Source organism: Rhinoraja longicauda, chromosome 6, assembly GCF_053455715.1.
Source record: "Rhinoraja longicauda isolate Sanriku21f chromosome 6, sRhiLon1.1, whole genome shotgun sequence".
Taxonomy (NCBI): Eukaryota; Metazoa; Chordata; class Chondrichthyes; order Rajiformes; family Arhynchobatidae; genus Rhinoraja; species Rhinoraja longicauda.
In genome coordinates, this window is record NC_135958.1 from 35,574,587 (window position 1) to 35,599,630 (window position 25,044).

The window sequence follows — 25,044 nt, forward strand, 5'->3', positions numbered from 1 at the left end:
CGTCACCCTATCCATGTTCTCCAGAGATGCAGCCTGACCCGCTGAGTTGCTCCAGCATAAGGTCATAAAGTCATAAGAGAAAGGAGCGGAATTAGGCCATTCGGCCCATCAAGTCCACACTGCCATTCAATAATGGCTGATCTATCTCTCCCTCCGAACCCCAATCTCCTGCCTTCTCCCCATAACCCCTGACACCCTTGTGTACTTTGTGTAAACCAGCATTTGCAGTTCTTTGTTTCTGTACCTTTGCCCATCGGTGTAATAATAATAATAATAATAATAACAATAATATGCCTTTATTGTCATTGTACGAACAGTACAACAAAATTAGAAGTGCTACATCTGAAACAGTGCGACAGTGCAAATCTTTCAAAAACAATCGCACAAACATAGGAACCAACACTATGGTTGGTAACAGACACGCTATGTGTGGTGAAACAGTGAATGGCAGTCAGGAAGGATTTCTTTTAATAATCAAAATACACTTTATTCAAGTGAATAAACATATACAATATAGGAGTATAAGAAAATAACTGCAGATGCTGGTACAAATCGATTTATTCACAAAATGCTGGAGTAATTCAGCAGGTCAGGCAGCATCTCGGGAGAGAAGGAATGGGTGACGTTTCGGGTCGAGACCCTTCTTCAGTCTGAAGAAGGGTCTCGACCCGAAACGTCACCCATTCCTTCTCTCCCGAGATGCTGCCTGACCTGCTGAGTTACTCCAGCATTTTGTGAATATACAATATAGGAACCGTGCAAACAAAAATTGTCTGGCATTCTCGGAGGCTATACATACATTCAATACTGTTTACCCAAGTCAGGAAGGATTGGCTTGGACACAACATCAGCTCTGGATCTGATAATGTTTTGCGGCAAGTGGCTAAAGGTGGATAGGAAACCTATTTGCTTCCTCCTGTCTTCCCTCCGATGCGAGAATCAGCACTTTTACGTGTTGAACACCACTTGGAAAACACAATGAGAATATTAAGGTTGGAGAACTTCACTGCCCATCAACATGAATGTCTTTGCAGCATCACAACTGCCTGGCTTCTGAAAAATATAATTGTCATACAGCAGATAGTAAGGTATCCAATATAGGGAAAAGCCTATGCGCCATCATTTACCAATAAACCCGTTGTAGATGTATTTGTCCAAGAGTGCACTGGTGGAATGAGCCATATGTGGTATGAGACTGTGCAAGAAGGAACTGCAGATGCTGATTTACACCGAAGACAGGCACAAAATGCTGGAGTAACTCAGTAGGACAGGCAGCATTTCTGGATAGAAGAAGTGGGTGAGTCTGAAGAAGGGTCTCAGCCCGAAACTTCACCCATTCCTCCTATCCAGAGATGCTGCCTGTCCTGCTGCATCACTCCAGCATTTTGTGTCTCTCTTCTTTGTTGTATGAAACTATCATTGAAAGAAAAGGAATAAATTTAGCACGGATCTGGCAATGCAAAAGGAAGAAAAAACACACTGAGGCCTACACTTTACCAGTAAGAGCAGCAGTGGCAGGAGAGTTGTATTGAAACCTTGTGTCCCACACTATCACTCACTATCATTGCTGTTTAGTCAGCGGACCAAGGTTGTTAATTGAACGGTATAAAAGATCATGGCAAGAGCAGGCAAGGAAAATGGGGTTCAGTCTTGGAGAAGTCACAGCACAGAAGCAAAACATCACGGCCAAAGTGCTGTGACCCAAGTGAAACGATTCCGCAATCATTGAATCAAGCTAGTCCTGCAACATGGTGCAAATACAACTCATGTACAGAGTCTTCATATTTAAAGGCAACGTGTATTTTTCTTGGTGTCAATGAAACATTTATACACTGAATTGATTCCTGGAATTTGATGGGGGTGAGGGGTTTGTTGTTGGTAACCATTGGCTGGAAATTGATTTTTGCACGTAATAAATCTTGTGCTGTGGAAGCCAATCGTGTTTTTTTCCCCCAGTACAGATGCAGCTTAGGAAGCATCCCATCTGGATGCATCTACTACATATGGCAACTGCTCTGGCCAAGACCGCAAATAAATTTCAAAGACGTGAACACTGCCCAGTCCATCACCCAAACCAGCCTTCCCCACAACAATGTATCAACACAGCAACACTGACAACCAGTTCAAACACCATCTCATGGAAATATATTGCTGACACTTCATTGCACTTGGCCCAAAATCCTGGAAGTCCCCACCTAACAGCTGTTTGTGACCCCCTGCTTTTGGACTATCTTCATCATCACTCATGTGTTGTTGAATAAGTGTTGCACATTTTTTGCAGTGTTTGAAAGTGGTTAAATATATTGCAAAAGATGTATCTGGTAAAAGCAATATTTTCAGCTGTGGGTAATGCAAAATTGTGTGGGAGAAGTATGTAGAAGGAGATAAGTTGGACCTTTGTGTTGTGAATCAATGAATTCTTTATGAATATCTCACCTCTGTCCTCTCAATTGTTCAGTTTTTCACTACACTCGATGTTGCAATATAAATGATTACCCGCCCAAGCCAGTAAAATGTCCCAACTTTGATGCAAGGTCTTTGTCGAATTAGCTTAATTCACGTGCAGTGGAACCACAACATGTAATCTTGTTACCCTTGGGCTTATGAGCTGAAAGAATCTCTCAGGATTTCTTCAGATGGCTATTTAGCTAGTCCTGCAGGAAAGTCCTGATTATGTTGAATGACTTGAAGGCATTTTTGGCCTTTCTTTTGCCTCTCAGCTGCCTCATGTCTCAGGATTAGTATGGACACTTGATCTCCTCCTTAAAACGGTGTGGGTGTATAAGTGGCCATTTTGGAGAAAAATAGACAAACTATAAGTTAACAGTGTGAACTGCACCAGTACAACAAGAAAATATACATTACTTCTCTTCTTGGTAGATGATGTTCGAACCAGATAGTACTTTGGGAAAACACAAAGTGTTGGAGGAACTCAGCAGGTCAGGCAGCATTTGGAGAGAGAATGGACATTTTGTGCATGGGACCATTCTTTAGGCTGATTGATGTGGGGTGGGGTGGGGGGGGAGAGAAACCTGGAAAAGAGAGGTGGGGGCAAGACAAAGCCTGGCAAGTGATAGGTGAGGGGAGTTTCATTGGCAGATGGGTGGAGTAAGTGACAAAGGCGAGAGATGAAACAGACAAAAGGGTGTCAGATAAGTAGAGAAGCAGTGAAATATAAAGCCAGAGGGTTGTGAAACGAAGAGGAAAGAGGGGAGGAGTAAATTAAAATGGGGGGTTGAGTGCACACGTGAGGGGAAAGGAGCAGATGACTGGTGAGGTGGGTGATAGAGAAACGGGAGTGCACAAGGGTGGAAATGAGAAGCACGGGAAAGTGAGAGAGGGTGAGGGGCATATTACTTAAAGTTGGGGAATTCAATGTTTATCCATCTGGGTTGTAAGCTACTCAAGAGAATATAGGTTGCTGTCCCTCCAATTTGCGTGTCGCCTCACTGGGGCATTGGAAGAGGCCAAGGACTAAAAGATCAGTATGGGAATGGGAAGGCGAGTTAGAAATGGACAGCAACCGAGAGATCCAACGAGCCTTGTCGGATAGAGTGCAAGTGTTCGGCAAAATGGTCGCCTTGTCTATGCTTAATCTCACCAATATAAAGGCAGCAACTTGTTGTTTGCTCACAATTCCAGCATCTGTAGTTTCTTGTGCCTCCTTTGTGCTTGGGGAAAGTCAGGAACCAATCAGTTATAATTAACTGTTCTTAAAACAAAAAGCATTAAAGGGGAGTGGAGAATCTATGCGTGGTAAAGCACAAACAGGATTTGTTGTACTTTGTGGGTTTAGAGCATTACTGGTGTGGTGGTAAATGTGTTGTGCAATTGTACTTAAGGGCAGATGTTCCTCATGTGACATAATTATTCTGTTTTCCCTTACAAGCAAAAAGATCTCTATCTTTTTCCATAAAGTGGACATATTCTACTGTGCTCTTTCTCTTTAAAGTCTTCTGCTTGCATTTATGTGGTTAAAGGACACCTAATAACTTTCCATCAAAATTAGGTACTGATCAACAAATGCGTTTATTGATCTCTCCATGGTAAATATGATGCTTGGGCCGAAGCAAACTGGCCTTTTGTCCAGGGTCAGGATTGTAATCAGACGCTACCAGCCTCTGCTGTATTTTCTTTTAACTAGCAGGAAAACTCTGTGGCCAAATAGATATGGAAACAAAAAAATAAGGTCACATTTATCAAGGTGCTTTATTTCCACATTAATCCTTATAATTGCACACGTGCTCAATGGCAGAATTCATTTATTTGAATATTTGCCAACATCGCAACTTCAAATAATTTATGTATATGAATGGCTTTGAGCTATTTCTGAGGGACTTGATATATTTGTTTCTGTCCTGTTTCTTTTTTTATATTCTCCTAAGTATTTTGAATGTTTTAAATGACATTTCCACCTATGACGTTTTCTATTCCTGTCACATTCTGAGTATTCTCTGTTCTGTCAGATTGCGGATACAATTATGATTTTTGAAAGACATTTGGGCAGATGTACGGATAGCAAGGGTTCAAGAGGGATATGGGCTAAATGCAGCCAAATGGGACAAGCCCAGTATGCCAATTGGGTCAGCATGGTCAAGGTGGGCTGAAGGGCCTGTTTCCGTGCTGTACAACTCTAACTCCATGATGTTTCTTATCCTGCCCCCTCTCCTCTGTCAAGGCACTGGAGCCTTGCCCACTTTCAGTACAAATTGCTGATGTGAGGAACAGGTTCAGACACAATTCTTTACATTGCACTGTGCCTGCAGCTACAGGATCATTATTTTTTATTATTGTAAATCCTTTCTACATTGCTTTCATTTGTTTCTGACTCAGGCACATTCATAACTGAAGATTTCACTTGGATGGGAATCTAAGAAACTGTAAGCTTCAAATCAAGACTTATATTAAAGTAATCATGTTTAAACTTCCCTATTAGGTGATACGCACTTATCCCTTTTTAAAATATGGATCATTGTAAATCATTTAAAATGAGTAGTTGGATTTAAAATAAAAGCATGTAATTTTAATTAATACTGTAGTCATTAAGGCATAACTAGAGCTAAAACTCCAGTACTTAAAACTTATGTTTGATCTGCTCTTTTGCTGAAACACATCTGTCTTAGTGTTTGATAAAAAACTTAGTGCAGCTTATATGAAATTGTGTTTTGGTAATGACTCAATGCTAGAACTCTCAGCTCTGTATTGGAGACTTGGGTGCATAATTCAGGCTTGTGCAATATTGAAGAAATTGTCCACCATCTGAGATATATCTTTCAGATGAAATATGAAACCAAGGCATCATATGCCCGGTGTCAGAGGATGAGGGAGAATGGGTCGGTGGAGGCACTTAAAAAAAAAGGGAATGTCTTTAATATTGAAAGCAAGAGATACATAATTGACATTTTAGATAAATCAACTCTCATCTGTTCTGATAAAATATCATTGACCTGAAATATTAGCACTGATTTTCTCTGCACAAATGCTGCCTGACCTGCTGAGAATCTCCAACATTTTCTGTTTTATTTAAGATCCCATGGGCAACCAGACCGTGTTTATTCTCTCTTTATCGCCCACAACCAATGCCTTAAAGAGCTGAGCTGATAATTTTGTTTTAAATTGCAATGTTGTGTGCCCATTAGTTCTGTGTAAACTATAATACAAGTTCGCACGTTTAATTACTGTACAATATTTTTTGAGAAGATTTCAGAATTAGGGCAAGTGATTTTTAAAATCTAATTGTATAAGATGGTTTTGATTAATTCCTTCCTGTCCCTGAAGACTTCATGGAGGAAGATGAATTTCCATCTCTGAAGTGGTATTCTTATTTAGAACAAGTAGATATGCACCTGAAGTATTGCACAGAGCGCTCAAACTCTGTGCAAGCTTTTACCAACACTGTGCTGTCAGGTGATGAAATTAGGAGGGACCAGAATAACTGGAATATTTGGGCACTTGTTTCAAGGTCATCAGGATCTCAAATGTCAAAAGGAAAGGAAGAATGAACTTGGACAGGATGTTCAGAGACGTACTGCAATGGTTGTGGAGAGGACACGAGTGAGACCATTTTAAAGTTGAATTGTGTATTTTCACTAAACTCAACTAAGCATGTCCAATTTCAAATCGCACACACTGATGATGCCAATGTTTGCACCAGGCATACCCTGGGTGGTATCATTTCCCTGCGCACAGTGGTACTGGCAGATCAAATCCCATTATTCCAATGTCCGATACTAATCATTCCATGAACAACAATATTTCTAGTAATGCCGTTCAAAACAGGTTTCCTGAATTAGCCCAGGAGTCGCATCCCAGCCAGCTGATCGCAGAAGTTTTATAACTTACCCGTTCCATTCCGCAGCAACCCACCCAGCATGCCGACCTTCTACCATACTTCCCAACCTAAACTCCGGGCAATCCCGATCCTACATGCTCCAATAGCACCTTGAGCACTACTGAAAGTTGCAGCAACAGGCCTTTTCTTCTTCCATTAGTCACTCAATAATTCTTTGGCGCCTCCTTAAGAGTATCATAAAGTCATGGAGCATGGAAACAGGCCCAGCTCGTGCATGCCAACCAATATGCCTCATCAAAGCTGGTTCCATTTGCCCATGTTTGGCCCATATCCCTCGAAACCCTTCCTTTCCACTTACCTGTCCAGGTATCTTTTAAATGCTGTCACAGTACCTGCCTCCTCTGGCAGCTCTTTCCATATACCCACCACCCTATAATTGATAAAGGTTGTCCTTCAGGTTCCTATTGAATCTTGCTCCTCACCTTAAATCAATGTTCTCTGGTTCTTGATTCCCCTACCCTGGGAAAAATACTCTGCAGTATCCTAACTATTCCCTTCATGATTTTGTATGCTGCTGAATCATTTGTTTTTGCATGATATTAGAAAATGTTGGAAGTATGTAACATCAATTGTTACCTGCAATGCCTTGCTTCAGAAATAACTAGCGACTGTACTTAGCTGTACAGTCAGAGAGAAAAAGAAGACTAAAAAGCAGTGCACAAGAATTGTTTGTGGAAAGATTTGTTTGCACCAGAGGCAGAAGTACTCTGATATTAAATAAATGAAAGGTGTGTGAAAGCAGAAGGAAGTGGCAGCCTTTAAGTAATGTGTAGCCTCCAGATACAAGAGAGATGGATCACATGGGGGCAGATGGGTATTTTCAGAATGAGGATATGGCTAAAGACCAAAATTGTTCAATGGAGAGCCTGGTGAAGGAGAAAACTTGATTATTTTCTTGAAGTCTGTGAACACTATTGGGGGAGGCACTGTCACGCTGTGGTAGAGTTGCTGTCTTACAGCGCCAGAGACCCGGGTTCGATCCTGACCATGGGTGCTGTCTGTGCGGAATTTGTATGTTATCACTGTGACCGTGTGGGTTTTCTACAGGAGCTCCCGTTTCCTCCCACTTTCCAAAGATGTAAGGGTTTGTAGGTTAATTGGCTTCGGTAAAAATGATAAATTGTCCCTAGTGTGCAGGATAGTGCTAGTGTACAGTGATCGCTGGTCGGCCCGGACTCGGTGAGCCAAAGAGCCTGATTCTGCGCTGTCTCTAAACTAAACTAAACTAAACTAAAGTAAACTAATCAATGATTGGGAAAATGGCAGTTCAGCAGTAGCTCATGCTCGTTATTGTTCCGGTGTGAACAATATTCACATTTCAGTCATTTCCCCATTCAGGCAGAGAGAGGTGGCAATAACATTTTCACCTTCACAATTTGCAACTCTTCAATCTTTTTGTCTCACACTTTCTGTTTTAATTTCTGCCCTTTGTTTCAACTATCTGCCTATCAAACCCTCCCCTGACTGTATAAGAAAATAACTGCAGATGCTGGTACAAATCGATTTATTCACAAAATGCTGGAGTAACTCAGCAGGTCAGGCAGCATCTCGGGAGAGAAGGAATGGGTGACGTTTCGGGTCGAGACCCTTCTTCAGACTGTTCCCCTGACTGTGTTCACCAATTACCTGCCAACACTTTGTCCTGCCTCTCCTCCCTCCCAACTTTCTGTTATGAATGGTCCCGACCCGAAATGTGACCTATCCATGTTCTCCAGAGGTGCTGCCTGACCCGCTGAGATACTCCAGCACTTTGTGTCTTTTTTTGTAAACCAGCATCTGCGGCTCCTTGTTTCTTCCTCACTTCTTTGTTGTTTGATTTCCTTAATTTAAAAGGTACTTGAATTCATTTAAAATGTAGTTCTAATGAAATCCTGTGGTGTTTTCCACCAAATGAAATGAATTGCTTTCAAAATGTTGTGATGGTTCAGAGCTATAGACAAACATGACAGCTTGTTTGCATGCAATAAAGCCAACAAACGGCAAATAAATTGGCTAACTTGAAGCCTTATGCTAAAATTATTCCACATTTCTTGGCCTGTATAATTCGCGTATCACTACAACATGTATTGTTGAAGTTCTGTTTGCAAAATTCATTAAATCCAGATGAAGAACAATTGATATAAATTTTAGTGGAATCGGCTTTCAATGTTTCCAACTTACGTCGACAGACAATCAATAAAACCAATGGAATCGTGAGTTGTTGTAAGCAAAATCATAGAACAGAAGTAAAGAAATCATGATCAAAGTGTGCCAAGCCAGAACATAGGTAATCCACACTTAGAGCCCTTTGACCATTCTTGGAGCTGAAGAGAGTCATTCAGGCCTTGGGGGCAGTGTGTGAAGAGACCATCAGATCTTTTAGGTTGAGGTCAAGTTTATGAGCTAAAGCTGGAGAGACTTGGGACTTGAAAGGAGGTGTCTGAGAGGTGTGAGGTGATTTTTGACTGATCAAAATCGGTGTTAACGAGGTGGTGATGGCCTTAAAATTGGGTTGGTAGATTTACAGCCCCATTAAAGCTTCATGTTTGTCTACTGCCATTTTGAAAGGGATTTTTCTCTTGGATATCCAAAGCGCCTGCCTGTTTTCAGGTGTCAATTCCACCTTTTCATAGAATCCATGCCCTTTTAAATAGTTAAAATCCCAATTGCAACTGTAAGGATCACTTATTTCACGTATCGTCAGAGCAGTGCAGTAATAGGCCTCTCTGGTTTCCATCAGCGTTATATTCTCAGGGATCATGATGGAGCAAGAACATTCTTCCTGGTTTCCACACAAATAACAAAGGATGGTAAATGCAAGGAACAGCAGGCGCTGGTTTACCAAGAAAGACACAAAGTGCTGGAGTAACTCAGCGGGTCAGGCAGCGTCTCTGGAGAACCTGGATAGGTGATTATGAGTCGGGACCCTCTTCGGACTGATTTTTGTGGGGGGAGAAAGCTGGAAGAGTGGAGGTGGCGGGACAAAGTCTGGCGAGAGATAGGTGGTTACAGGTGAAGAAGGGCTGCTGCCTTTGGCTCTGACTCCTACTCCCTCTAGGCTTGCATATGTTATCAGCATGTTGTTCAGCCCTGGAAATGGCACAGTGCATGGAGCATTGTGTTAACATTTATCCCATGATCTCACGTATAAATCCAAACAATTTTAACATTGTATCACAAGGGCAATGCAAAGGGTAGACATGGATTAATGTCGAAAAGATCAAATTAATATCTGCTATCTGGATCTTGTTTATTGCTGATGGTCCTGGACAGAGCAATGGGAGGAAGAATCCTAATAGTTCCAAGGCACATTTTGGAGTTTTGATTAGACAAAAATCACTCTTTACCTCAGGAAAAGGACATTGCTAAGAAGTGATGCTTGTTAGGTTATGCTTTAGCTGATGATGTTATTATTCCTGGACTGGATGGTGTAGAGATAAGGGAAGTTCAGCGAATTAGACTTTGCTCAGTTATATCACGCTGCATCCACTTGTTAAAGAAACTCCAATCTAGAGTTCATCATATTTCTACCGCCTTTCACTATTAACAATTCACTGCAGTGGAGAACAGGCAGTGTGTGTGTGTGTGTGTGTGTGTGTGTGTGTGTGTGTGTGTGTGTGTGTGTGTGTGTGTGTGTGTGTGTGTGTGTGCGTGTGTGTGTGATGTACACATCTATATTGAAGTGCTAAGTGGTTGTCAGTAAATTGTGGCGCTTTTGGTGCATTGCATATTGATTGTCTGCATTTTTTAATTGAGCTTTATCATAAGAGTTTATCTGCACTTCCACAATGTGTATATATATATATATATATACCTGTGTGATGATAAGTTAGATTGGAAGGTGCTTCTTTTGTCTTATTAAGTTGCCATGAGTTCCGTTGCATGACGGAGATGCGATATTCTCCGAAGCTGCAAGTGACACGGATCATTTGAAAGGTTGTTGTTTGAATCTTGTGCATCGTGTTGTGTGTTTATGACTCTGCTGCTGAAGTCCCAATTTCAGAATGGAAGTGCAGACATTCTTTCTTGAACTAGGTAACTATATTCACTGGAGACACAAAAAAACTGCAGAGGCTGGAATCTTGAGTAAAGCACAAGGTGCTGGAGGAACTCAGCGGGTTAAGCAGTATCCGTGGTGGGAAAGGATAGGCCTTGTTTTTGATCGGGTTCCAGACAGAAGAAAGGTTGTCCAAACCCAAAACGTTGTCTGTTCATTCCCTCCACAGATGCTGTCAGACTATGTTCACTGGTGATCTCGGAGATAATTTGTCAGACCTAAAAGCTTGTGTGAGAAGGGAGTTAATTTTTTCTGCACCTATAGGAACTGTAGTTGGTTGGAACAAGGCTTAGACGCTCCATGTTCTGAACTGCTTCCTCAACATGGGGCTCGACCCTTTCCAGGGTCTCGATCCAAAATGTCACATATCCATGTTCTCTAGGGATGCTGCCTGGCCCGCTGAGTTACTCCAGCACTTTGTGTCCTTTCCTCACCATGGGAATGGATAGAATTAAAGCACGTGATTAGGAGGAGGAATTCCAGAATGTTCCACCAAGCTCAACTATTGAAGCTCACAAAGATGGTCAGACCCTCCGTTTCTTCAGTTGGAACTAAAATTTCCCGATGAAAGATGCAAAGGTGAAACTTCAAAAAAAAACCTCAGCAGCCTTTTGTTTATTGCATACCACCATTAGGTATGGTGAATTTTGTAAGAGTAAATATCCTCTCTTTTTTTTTTGACTTGCTATAACATTCATTAACTTGACTCTTTCATCCTGTGGCACAGATAAGATTAATCTGCAGTTGCAAAGCAGTTTTACTCAGGGCTTACCTTTGAAAGTGTTGAATATATAGATTTTAAAGTGGGCGTTTTTGAAATTAAAGCTGAGCAATTTCACAAAGCTATAAAATTCGACCCGAAATACAAAGTTATCCTAGTCTTATAAGTGCTGTATGTGATTACATTTCAGTCTTAGTTTGTCACCTACAGTAAGCCCCTTTTAATTTCCTCCCACCCCTCCCCCTTTTAGTCATATGGTGCACCTGCTAAAACTATGTTTATGTTCCCTTTTTAGAATTTTTTTTAAAAATCACTTTTTTTCTGTTGAAACAGTTTTTCCATCAGGGTTTTGAATTGGACGCAGACTTTTCTAAGTCTGACTTTTAAGAATGCCAGGGCTTTGGATACCTTCCAGTTAAAATTATGGCAAACCTCGGCTTCTAAATCAGCAGCTGACCTCCACTTTTCAAGGCAATTCCCGTGGGCCTTTTAAATCACTGCTGTGTGGGTGAAAAGAAATCTTGTAAGTATAAGAAATCTTCATAAGCTACTCTTTCTTGCAAGACTTCTGTCATCAAGAGGAATTTGAAAAGCCTCTTGTAGAACGAGCTCGGAACAGAACTAGGGCAGCAGGAAGATGGATCACTTGCTTTTAGCTCATTTTCGATACTCCAATGGTAGTTTTATAAATGCATATGCGTGCCATTGTCAGTGCATTGCAGGGCAATGTATTGGTGGAACATTTGCTGATGTATGTTTGCGCAATGTATTGTTACCTGTTTCCCTGGGTTTAACACCTGAAGTCACCAGGAAAGTAGTAAATATTGGCCCCAAATTTTTTTTTTCTGAACTTTAGGGCAAAACCTAAATAACATTTTTTTGCCTGAGGAAGGTCGCCAGAACTTATCTGGATATGGAATATAGGTCGACAATTGATGATTTTGCCCTTCTGGTGCTAAAGTACATATCCAGGGATCCTGGGAGTCTGGGACAACATCTAAAATGTGCAGTGAAACACAAAGTTCTGGAGTAACTCAGCGGGTCAGACAGCATCTGTGGGGGGAATGGACCCCTTCTTCAGACTGATTGTAGAAGGGGGCGTGGGGGTGAGAGCTTGAAAAGAGCCGACGGCAATCCCCCCCTCAGGGTGGTGAATCTGTGGAATTATTTGCCACAGAAGGCTGTGGAGGCCAAGTCCATGGATAATTTTAAGGCAGAGATCGATAGATTCTTGATTAGTACAAGTGTCAGGGGTTATGGGGAGAAGGAAGGAGAATGGGATTAGGAGGGAGACATAGATCAGGCATGATTGAATGGCAGAGTAGACTTGATGGGCCGAATTGCCTAATTCTACTCCATATTATTTACTGGTTAAGTTACTGGTTGTTCAAGACCATTGATTCAGAGATAAGAGCTCAAATGCCATTGCAAAAGCCGAGGAATTTAAATTCAAGTAATTAAATAACTGATGAAATTATCGGATTGTTGTATAAATCCATCTGGCTCATTAATGCCCTTGAGGGGAGGAAATTTGCCGACCTTACTGGGTCAGTCCTACGTGTTACTGCATGCATGTGCTCCACACTGCACTGTACTGCATTTTCCTGCATCTCGCCTGTCCAATCGCTTAAGAATTTTAGAAAGAAACAGATCAAATTCTTAATGGATTGGACAGGCTAGAAGCAGGAAAAATGTTCCCGATGTTGGGGGAGTCTAGAACCAGGTGTCACAGTTCAAGAACAAGGGGTAGACCATTTAGGACTGCGATGAGGAAAAACATTTTCACCCAGAGAGTTGTGAATCTGTGGAATTCACTGCCACAGAAGGCAGCGGAGGCCAATTCACTGGATGCTTTCAAGAGAGAGTTAGATTTAGCTGTTAGGGCCAAGGGAATCAAGGGATATGGGGGGAAAAGCAGGAACGGGGTACTGATTTTGGATGATCAGCCATGATCGTATTGAATAACGGTACTGGCTCGAAGGGCCGAATGGCCTACCCCTGCACCTAATTTTAATGTTTCTATTCCTTATGACCTTATGACGTACTACAATCTGAAGAGGGGGCCCGGCCCAAAATATTACTCATGCATTTCCTCCACAGATGTTGCCTGACCCGCTGAGTTACCCATGTATTACCCACTGAGTTACCCATGCATTTGTATTTTACTCAAGTTTCCATCGTCTGCAGTTTCTTGTGTCTCCACCTGAAATACGTACTTCCATGTGTGTGGTGTACATTCCTTTATCTGAGTCATGTGTGTGATCACACCTCTGGCTTGGTCATGTCCTCAGACATATGAACGTTTGGGCTTCGTGTGCCTATGCTGTGTCTAAATCTACTGTGAGTGGAGATCTACATTCCAATTCAGTATTGATTGCTAATTAAATGCAGCTTTCCTTATTGAAGTAGCATTTATAAAAGGAAATAGTATTTCCCTTCATGTGCAAGTCTTCCTTTGGATTGGGATGACTGAGAACTTTTACTGTAGCATGGGATGAGTTGTAAATAACTAATAAATATGCATTGCAAACATAAAGACATGACGAGACTTTTTAAAATATTAGCACATTCATATTTATTTCGTAGGAATTTTTGTCCCGAGGCGCATTGCAGAAGGATAATTGGATGAAAATTGACACTGAGCCAAACAAAATAATGTTAGAAGTGGTGATGTGAAGTTTGATCCGAGGCAGTTTGCAGGGGTTATCTTTGAGGAGAGAGTGGTGGAGAAGTTTAGGAAGGAAATGCCACTTTGTTGAAGAAATGGTTGTCAATAAAGTGTCGAGGGGAGCAAGAATCGGCAAGAGGGAAGAATTGGAACAAAGCAATGTCCTCACGGAGTGAGAGGGCAGAAGATGTTCAAGGTGGATCAAGTCAATGAATAAAGTGAACAGAAAAAAATGTAATTTGTCTGAGAGATTGAACGTGGGTTAATGGGCATAGGTGTGACAGCTATTATGATGGGGATGGGATAAAGAGATTAAAGTTCTTTTTCTTTTTTTTCATTGATTATTTTTTGGGATGTACATTTCATTGGCATGGGAGATATTTATTTCCTGTTCCTAATTGCCTCCGATGAGATAATAATGAATTGTTGTTTGGAGTTGCTGCAGTGCCCGGGGGGTGAACGTGTTTGCACAACGCCGTCGGGGAAGGGTGGTTCCTGACCTTAGATTCAGCAAGGTGAAAGAACACACCTCCCGTCTGGACTACTGCAACAGCCTCCTCTATGGCGCACCCTCAAAAATCATCAGTAAACATCAATACATTCAAAACTCCGCTGCCCGTCTACTCACCCACACCCCGATCCGTGACCATTTCACCCCCGTCCTTTACAAACTCCACTGGCTCCCCATCCCCCAGAGAATCCAGTACAAAATCCTCCTCATGACCTACAAAGCCCTCCATAACCTGGCCCCATCCTACCAGACCGACCTCCTCCACAGGCACACTCCCACCTGCACCCTCCGCTCTGCTGCTGCCAATCTCCTATCCCCCCACATCCGGACCAAACTCAGATCCTGGGGGGACAGGGCTTTCTCCATCGCTGCTCCCACCCTATGGAACTCACTACCTCAAACCGTCAGAGACTCCTCCACACTCACCACATTCAAAACATCACTGAAGTCTCACCTATTCAGTACTGCCTTCAACCACTGAAGGTCACCTCACCTTCTGTCTCCTTTCTCTGTTCGTTTACTTATTTATCTATTTATTCACTTCCCTATGTTCTCTAAATCCCTGTAAAGCGTCTTTGAGTGTATGAAAAGCGCTATATAAATGTAATGCATTATTATTATTATTATGATATATTTATAAGTTTGGACGCTGCGTAACGCGGAAGTGAGAGTGTTCCAGCGTGCCTGCTGAATTGGTAGCAGGTGAGATGAGTTACTGCTGTACATTTTGTAGATGGTATCTTGTGTAAGTCACGGTATGCCGCAACTTAAAGTGGAGAGTGGGATGCCAATTGACTGGGCAGCTTTCTATGGGATGGTGGTCAACTTTGAATGGGGCACTCATCCAAGCAAATGGAGAGATACCACCACATTATGCTTTATTCTTAATTGTTAACTGTATGTTTGTGTTGTCATTTGTGAGCGGTGCACAGGCACATTCCTTGTATATGCACATACTTGGCCAATAAACTTATTCATTCATTCATTCATTCATTTTATGAGGAAGTGGAATTGAGTGTCGCACAATCTCAATTAATTATTGCACAATCCCCACTTCTTTGTAAGTAGAAGGTCATTGGTGAACCATTGATGATTGTTTCTTGGGACACAAACTCTGAGAAGCTCCTGCAACGGTGTCCAGGGACTGGAATCATTGACCTTCAATAACCACAATCACCTTCCATTGTTTAGGATACAAGACCCAACCATGTTTGTTCGTTGACCTCAGTATTGCTAAGGCTTCTTGATAACCTCTCATCAATAATGCTGCCTGATGCTTGGTCAAGAGCTTGTATTCAGAACTTTGGTACAGACGTGGACCTAGACTGTGATGAGATCTGGAGCTGAATGATCCAGGCAAAGTCAGGGGGCTGATGAATGAAAGCATTTATACATATGTGCAGGAAGGAACTGCAGATGTTGGTTTAAACTGAAGATAGACACAAAAAGCCGGAGTAACTCAGCGGGACAGGTAGCATCTATGGAGAGAAGGAATGGGTGTTGTTTCAGGTCGAGACCCTACTTCCGTCTGAAGGGAACAAGAATTGACAAGAGGCAAGTGTTGCCTTCAGTCTGAAGAAGGGTCTCAATCTGAAACGTCACCCATTCCTTCTCTCCAGAGATGCTGCCTGTCCTGCTGAGTTACTCCAGCTTTTTGTGTCTATCTTTGCATTTATACGTATGTTTATTACTCTGGCAGAATACGTGATGTATGTGAGAACTTTTTTTATGATTGATTGAAAGATTCAGCATGGAAATAGGCCCTTCGGCCTACTGAGACCATCGATCACTTCTCACCCAGGCTCTGTGATCGCACTTTTGCATCCACTCCTTACACACAGATTTGCGGTGGCCAATTAACCTACCAACTCGCACGTCTTCAGCATGTGGGAGGAAGCCTGAGCACCTGGAGTCAAAGGGAGAACGTGCAAGCTCCACACAGGCAGCACTGGAGGTCAGGATCGGACCCAGGGTCTCTGATGCTGTGAGATAGCAGCTCTATCAGCTGTGCCAATGTGCTGCCCTTCCCTGCTATTTTGAAAATCATGGTGAAGTTCCCTTTTCAAGGAATTATTTATATTTTCTGAACTTTGCTACCATCCTGAACCATATAGCATTAATATTCACCACAACTGCCTGAAAGCCTACTGGATGGCCAACACCACTCCAAATCTTGCTACTAACGCCCATTTTTACCTATGCTTTACTCAAGGGATGCCATTTTAAACATCAACAGGTTCTTGCAAATAAAAGTGACGGAGACAAAGAGAGAAAAAGGGTTTAAATGCTTCCTATAATTCTTGTGTCATAAATGTTTCATTACATTGCAGTGAATTTCAGGTCAGAAATATTGTCAGTAAATACCGATAATCTTCCCAGTTTATAATGAGTTCCAAGGTTACTGCTGCTGGTTTGTAGAGATAAGATTACAGTTGTGATGGTACAGATTTGATCAACAGTACTGATAAGTTTGTATTTTGCACAAAAAAATGGCATTCGCACCCTTGCGCCCATTTAAAAGATATGGTTTGTGGCAAACATTTTTTTTCTGCTGGCAAGTTGTGAGTCATTGTATAATTAATGGAACAGGGGTATGGGCTAAACTTATTTTAGAGCAAATGCAAGTGTACATTGATTCATTCTGGTGAAAGTGGGAGCAGTAATGTTAATGTGTGGTTTGATCACAAAAGATGGTATCTTTAAATGCTCACGCTGAAGGTTCAAATGTGCTGCATTTAATAGATTCTTTTGTGGATAAGCCTTTAAAGTCTCGTTTAGGTTTAAAAGTCGGGAGTAAGCTCTCTGTAATACCCCAGAGCTAAAATCAATGAGCAGGATAATTCTACTGCTTGTAATACACATCCTTTCATGCATTTATACCCCTATCACTACCCGAAAAGGAAAAGTGCTCTTGTTTACAATGCAGCGAGAATGAGGTTGAACTGTATCTCCCAACTTTCTTATCTTGAAGATTTGTTTTACAAAGTGAATGCGCCCACTCATATTAAATGATCTTATTGACATTTCCCAACTGACTATTGCAGAACAACAGGGTTAACATTGGACAACTATTTTCAAGTTGTATATTGATCAGCAATTTTCTAAATTATAAATATATTTTTTTTAAACTGAGATGTTGATCATGTTGAAATAGCTATGGAATTCTGTTTGGTTTATTATCTTGTGGGCTGCATGTGTGCCAAATCAGTCTCTAATATTTTAGTCGCCCAAGTTAAATGACCATTACAAAAGATATTTACATCTTGCGCAGTATTGTGTTTAAGTAACACCACATGAAGAGATGGAAGTCATTTTGTTTACAGAATAGAGGTACAGACTTCAGTAAAAGTCTTCATTAATGTGAGGAATGCAGAGCAGGCAGTTTGGATGCAGAGTCAGAGGCCAGCATCCATTAGTATCTGTCACGGAGCACAGAGAAGACCCTGTTGCTGACTTCATACAGGGTGTGAATGATAGCAGGCCCTGGAATAACGTGAAAACAAATACATGCATCTAGTGTGCAAAATCTTGACCGAAATGACCTTTTTGCACATCCACAAAGAGTTTGCAAAGTCAAACCAATGCATTACGATCTTTAGTCGTGTTAATTTATCACAGTATTTAAAGAATAAATGTAAGGCCTTCTTCACATTCAGTAGAAAGTGAACATGAGACTCTTCAATAAGATCAAAGTGTTAATCCCACAGTTATTTTCCCCTTTTTTTCTTTGGCGATCCTTCGGTTAAAATGGAGGACACAATGTGTTCTGTTCCACAGCTGCACGCTGACTAAATTTGACATGGGAAGCAGAACTCTGTTTCATGCAAAACTATCTGTGCTTTTAACGGAATTGTGTAAGGGCTGAACTGTAGCTGCTCCTCCACAAACATAGTTAATCTTTTTGTTACAGTTATTGTGCTCGTGTGTTAGTGACTGGGCGCTGCTCACTTGCTAACATGTGAAGAATGTGGTTCTCTTACGTCTTTTAAATAAATTGCAAATTATCAATCTGTCTGAGCATGTATAATTAAGATATTAAAGGAACTGAATTCTTGGGCTATGTTTTACACTATTGATTTTTTAAGCAATAAAAATGAAGATAAATTAACAATTAAAGCTGCCAGTTGACCATGGGAGAGGGGAAATAACCTTCAATCTTTTAACTGTAAATTGTTAAGAGAAAAAAAATGGCCTACTCAGTAAGAGATGTAAGTGCTCCAGAAGAAAAAGGAGTTAGCATTAGTTGTGTTGGATTACAGCATTATTGCGATGTCAATAATGTTCTATTGAGTAGAAAAAAACGGCTCGAGTAAATACTTTGTACATTGTAGATTCTTATTGAGAAGCCAATAGTAATTTGGATTCTCACAGTTTGGATCAAATGAACATCCACTGATTCCAGCCTGTTGGATGCAGAATATCGCTCATGACATTTGAAGAAGGGAATTTCCTCAAACTCTTCAGACGTGCAAGAATTTATAAATGTTGCCTCAAGCTTGACACTATTGCAGTTGCCTTATTTAAATTAAGCAGGCACAGAAAATGATTGAGATACACCACAATTTATCAATATCTGGAAGAAGGAGCTTCGTTCATTCCTGGTGGCACTTCTTCGCTAGAAACAATGAGAGGCATTCTTTTTGTTTTGCTTTTTATTAAAACCAGAACTGCAGTGCATTTCCACCACTTCATGTCTTTATTTCAAATCCACATGCGAGTGTTTCTATTTGTCTCCAGATAATTTAACAAAGTTATTAGTTTTAATTCCACGAGCATCTTTCTTTTTTTTCCCCCCCCCCACCCTCTTGACTTTGACCAATTGAGCAATAGAGCGATTTGATCCCAGGTCTCAGCGGAAGCCACGAGTTAAATGCCAGCGGGTGGGTGCGGGCGACCTGAGCTTGTGCCCTTATCCTGATTGCATTTCAGTTCACTTTCCCTGCCGCTTCACCCCAGGCCCCTTGGGCATTCCATCCGTGGGGAAATGCAGGTTCCTATTTAATTTGGGTCAAATGGATTTGCGGCTGCTGATTAATTTACTTACTTTTTTCAATGCTTCATGTACCTGTTCTGGGAGATGGAAAATCCCAGGGAAAGAAAGGAAGCATGCATAGAATCTGCTCTGCTGGATTATGTGGCAGTGTTGAAAGGGATCAGCAGTTGCAGATTTAGCTAACCAGTTGCCATTTCTCCTGCTCATTACTCGGAAGGAGGCCTCAGTAACGCCCTTCTCCCCGAGGGAAGCTAGAATATCACTGGCGATCTTGGGAAGATTAGATAGAAGCCACACAGCCAATAGTCATAACTTCAGAGTTAATGAAGTGCTGCTTGTGATGCCGGCATCTTTTCTCTACTAAACGCTCCTGGAGTCATTCATATGGTGTTGCCAAATAGTGCCCTTGAAACTAATTTCATATTTAGTGAAAAGATTACATGAAGCTTGCCAGTCTTTTCCAAGCACTGCACCAGTCTAATTTTCATTCTGATGCTAATGACTGGTGACCTGCGTTTTGCATGAAAATTGAGTGTTTTAATCCAGTTTCCTGCTGAAGTTTGAAGGCCTCTGCATCACATAATTTGCCCTGCAGTTTGCTAACTTTTTTCTGCACAGTGCTGACTGAGAGACAGAATTGCTTTGAGAGTTTAGTTTAGTTTAGTTTATTGCCCCCTGTACTGAGGTACAGTAATTAGCTTTTATGTGACGTGCTATCCAGTCAGTAGAAAGACTGCACATGATTACAATCAAGCCATTCACACTGTACAGATGTAGGACAAAGGGAATACCATTTAGTGCAAGATAAAGTCCAGTAAAGTCCCATTAAACATAGTCCCAGGATCTCCAATGAGGTGGATGGGACTGCTCTCTAGTTGGTGATAGGATGGTTCAGTTGCCTGATAAGCTGGAAAGGAACTGTCCAAGAATCTGGAGAGGTTTTCAATTACTTGTTTAGCAAATAGCTTTGGGAATTTACCTTTGCATTTTGTGACCAGCAGTTAAATAACATCATCTGCTTTAAGCTTGGAGAATATCATAGGCTAATTAGTACAGGAGTTGTCTTCCCAATTTCATACAAACCAAAATATCTTGTGTCCCATGTAACAAGGCACATTTCATTTAGGTCAGATACTGTGTTAAAATCATAGTATAGCTTCCTCCAGCCGTACGCCTTTTTGTTCTTCTCGTCAAATATGCTCTTTGACTAAACGTGACGATAATGAAATCTACTCCGATACATACAGGTGGATTTTACCTGCTTTAGCCTTTGTCATGTGATAGGTTTTGTGTTCTTCCTGATCCACCCAAAGATTATGATTAAATTCAATTGATGACTGATGTGCTTGGAGTGAAAATTAGCTCCGACCATCCAAGATCCCCAACATTTATTTCAAGTGTGGACTGTAACACCACCTCATATGAAATGCAAACTTTAACATACCGAGTTGCAACATCTTGAAGAGTTATTCATACTATTCCACCACAGTCACTTTTAATTGTTGTTGATGTTATGGTCAACCCAAGCACATCCTTGCAGTAATAAAGCCCACAAAGAGTTGTCTCAACACTTCATGGAGAGGCCCTTAGGTCTTTCTGATCCAAGACGGACTCCACACAGCCTTTCTTCTCCAGGCTGGCTGCCTGCTGAAAGGCTGTCTTAGCGCAAGGATGCTGAGGGAGCTAACGTTTGGTTATGAACGCCGTACATTCATACCTCCCCAGCCAAGTGAATGGAAGTTTCCGTCAAATGTTGTACCTGAATGTATTCCATGCGTCCAGCATCTCCATACACATAAACACTGGCTCCGTTGGGAGAAGTGTTTTTTTTATTTCTAATTGGCTCGGCAACATTATGATTATTAAAATCTGCCGAGAATACTGAAAGTCCTCAGCAGCTCAGGCAGGAATTGTGAAGAAAGAAACAGTTTCAGATCTGCGACCATTCATCCGAACTGGAAAAAGTTAGAGACACACTGCGCCAAGACACTGCAAAAGGAGGTGAAAAGGGTTGAAGGTGGGAGAGATTGAATAACAAAAGGGATAATGTTAAAGCAGACGATGGTGCAAGGTTGCCTCATCAGTGTGCTGTCATCCCCTTTGTCATTTAATTTCTTATGTTGTCAACTCTATTGCACACCTTCCCCTTGGTCCCTTCCTCCCTCCCCTGTCCCTGTATCTTAAAAGCATGCAACATCTCCAACTTTATCCAGTTTTGATGGCAAAATCGCGGTCTGAAACTTTAACTCTGTTTCTCCCTCCACAGATGCTGCCCGGATTGCTGAGTATCTCACCTGTTTTCTGTTCCTATTTTGGTAAAGAAGCATCCTTTCGATTGTTTGAGACAGATGTTATGCAGTAGTAATTGAATTCCATTTGAAGGGTAAAAAACCCTTTCTTGAAATGTTTGTTTCAGCTTAATAATTTGCTCCTGTTCAACATGTCATATGCCGTGGTGAGCAAACAGGCTTGCTTACCGCATGGCATGTTATGTTGAATTTATTTAGATATTTGGGTATATTTGGTACAACTTCTCTGCTATATTCTGATTGTTAAAATGGCAGTATTTTCTGAACTTTGAATTACTTTGAGGATACAATATTTGCATGTGTCGGCAGGACCTGCAGATGCAATCTGAAGAAGGGTCTCAGCCCGAGGCATCACCCATCTAGCATCTGCACCCAACTGCAGATGCTGGATTACACCAAAGATAGACACAAAACGCTGGAGTAACTCAGCAGGCCAGCCAGCATCTCTGGAGAAAAGGAATAGATGACAATTCCGGTCGAGACCCTTCATCAGACTGCCAAGTATTGTTTTCAATAGAAGATTGTGTGGAAGTTTTGTAAGAGGCTGAGAGAGCGAGCGGTTGGCTTTGCACGTCATGAGAAAGCATTTGGCTACGATCTGTGCCAGGTTGAGGAATTCCAATCACTGACAGGTTTAAAGGCGATGAATCTTTGGACTTCTGAAAGCAATACTCCACTTCAGTGGCACCCACTGAACGTCAACTACAGGAGGATCACATTTTGTGTCTAATTGCTTGCAAGCACTTTTGCCCTCAATTGCATCAACGCCATGGCAGGGTCAACTTTTATTTGGCATAGGGGAATTGCCTTTATCAGAGCTCTAATTTGTATCGTAAAACCTGTCACAAAGATCTTCTCAGGAAGACCACCGAACTTTGGTCCCAACAGTAAAAAAAAATAAGGTGGATCATGTAACGGGCATCTTAAGCAAGCCTGAGTGATTCTCTCAAAAGCAGAATACAGAATTGCACGTTTTGAGACCAAGCAAAGATTTAGGCAATCTCCTTGTGTTATTCTAGTTATTTGGTTAATCACAGGTGAAACCAACACAACCCTTATTCTAAGGGGGAAGTGGCTTTGGCATGGAAAATATCACAGGTCTCAATTATAGATGGGAGCTTCTCAAAAGCATAGTCATGAAGAAGGAAGAATTTTGGTTGATTTGTAACTTAAAAAGAAAGAAATATGTACAGTATGTGATTAGCCGTTCCCTGTTAGTGTTCATCTGATTGCAGAAATGTTGGTGCACCTGTGTGGAATGTAGTACTTTGTTGCTTGTAAAATTGGAAGAATTTAAACTGAAATATATCTGCATTCTTTGCTTTATTTCCAAGTTTCATATTGTGTGCATGGGCAGGAAAGCTTCCAAATGACTGGAATGCAGTTGGAAGGACAGTTTACTCCTTGCACATGGGAATAATGATTGCCCAGTGTGGAAGAGGTTGGTTGAGGCGAGGAAAGATAATATTTCGCGTGGCCTGTGAAATTGACCAGGTACATGGATCTTAATTAAAGTGTACAGTTCCAAGTTTGAGTTGCTCAAACAGTAACTACTTGGCTAACTTATCTGAACTATGTTCCATTAGATACCTGTATGATATCTACCAAAGATCTCCTGATTTTCTTTCTGACCAGAATCCGCCCATTTCCCTCATTGTCCTTTGCATATCTTCCTGATTTTATCTTTCTCTCTTTCAATAAAGACGTGGAGATTCAATTGTAAAACACTGAAAACGACGCTTTTCAAAATCACGGCAGCTTTCTTGTGAACTGGTATATTTCCGGGACTGTGCATTAGGTTTGTGGCAAAGAGCACTGCAGAACAAGAAAAGGAAGAAGTAAGGAAGAGGATCTGTGTAAACCGAAGATAGACATAAAATGCTGGAGCAACTCAGCGGGACGGGCAGCGTCTCTGGAGAGGAAGGATTGGGTGACATTTCGGGTCGAGACCCTTCTTCATTCTTCCTCCTCTCCAGAGATGCTGCTTGTTACTCCAGCATTCTGTGTCAATATTAAGGAAGTGGAACTGGGCTCTCAGTAAAAATGCCGACACTGGTCCACAAAGCTACCAATGGCTGTGTGTTTGACCCTCTGAAAAACTTTCACTTCGGGCTCATTCAACCCGACGGAGACTGGAAGTTCTCCTTTTCATTCACCGTATGAGATTTAACTTTCTATCAACTAGAAGTGCAGGGAGGTTGGCCACAGTTTCCCTCATGTGATTTCCCTAAACCAATCTCTGTATTTACATAGGAAACTAGTTTTTCAGTGGAATAAGATCTATTTTTAGCCTGTGAAAGACCATTCATTCTCCACTCTTGTAACTTGAGCAAGTAGGTGAAAGTCCATCTAATAAAGCAGATATTATATAACGCGTTATTATCGCAGTGTAAATCTTTGTCATTGTTACAGTATTGAAGAGCAGAGAAACATATCATTCATACCAATATTGCACTGGCCACTGAATTGAGGTTGACCAGTGAAATAGTCATTTAGAGTGCAGTTGCATATTTTGGATTCCAAATTGTATGAACTTGTGTGGCTTATTGTCAGCCCTGCCTTCGCGTTTTCACACCTTGTCACGTTTTCACACCTTACCCTTGTCTCTGGCCCCCCTGAATCTCAGTCTGAAGAAGGGTCTCGGCCCGTAACGTCACCCATTCCTTCTCTCCAGAGATGCTGCCTGTCCCGCTGAGATACTCCGGCATTTTGTGTCTATCTTCTGCCTTCTATGGCTTTCTTTATCTCTGGACTTGGTGCTGGAACAAGGTTGCCTAAACAAATGTTCTTTTGAATCAAACATGACTTAGTCACTTCATGGAGAGAGAGAGTGGGTCTAGGTCTGGGCTGCTTTAATGTTGCATACAACTCTCTCTCTCTGTCTGTCACTATTGCCACAAGTAGTGTTACTTATTCATTGGCATGAAAGTGCTTCAGAATATATTCCTTTCTCGGCTTTAAATCTCTATGTCCAATGTAAAATAAGCTATGTATCTTATTAAATGGTACAATTATTAATGCCTGTATATTTTTTGCGATGTAAGTTGGGGGAGTTGATGCAGCTGCCGCGGAGGTAGAGTTTACACTCCAGTCTGACACAAAACGTCTAGGTCTCAGCGCTATTCAAAATGCTTTTACACACATTGAACACACTTTCAAAACATCCAAAGGGTTTCTCGCATTCCTCAGAGTTATTTCTGTACAAAGGTACAGGAAAAGACTTCCTGAGTCATGTGCTGCACTGAAGTAGGCCCCATGCCAAGTCCTATTTTAGTTTGTGGTACAGGTTACAAGTGCTCAGGTGCAACAAACATTGGCAAAGCGAATTGGGCCTAGGGCAAACAAAGGATAGGCAGAGAGCCACTTCCATTCAGTTGACTGCTCAGCTCTCAATAGTAAATGTAATAAGCCTGGGGCTCATCTCATCTGACAGCTTGACATGAAAACCAGTCCG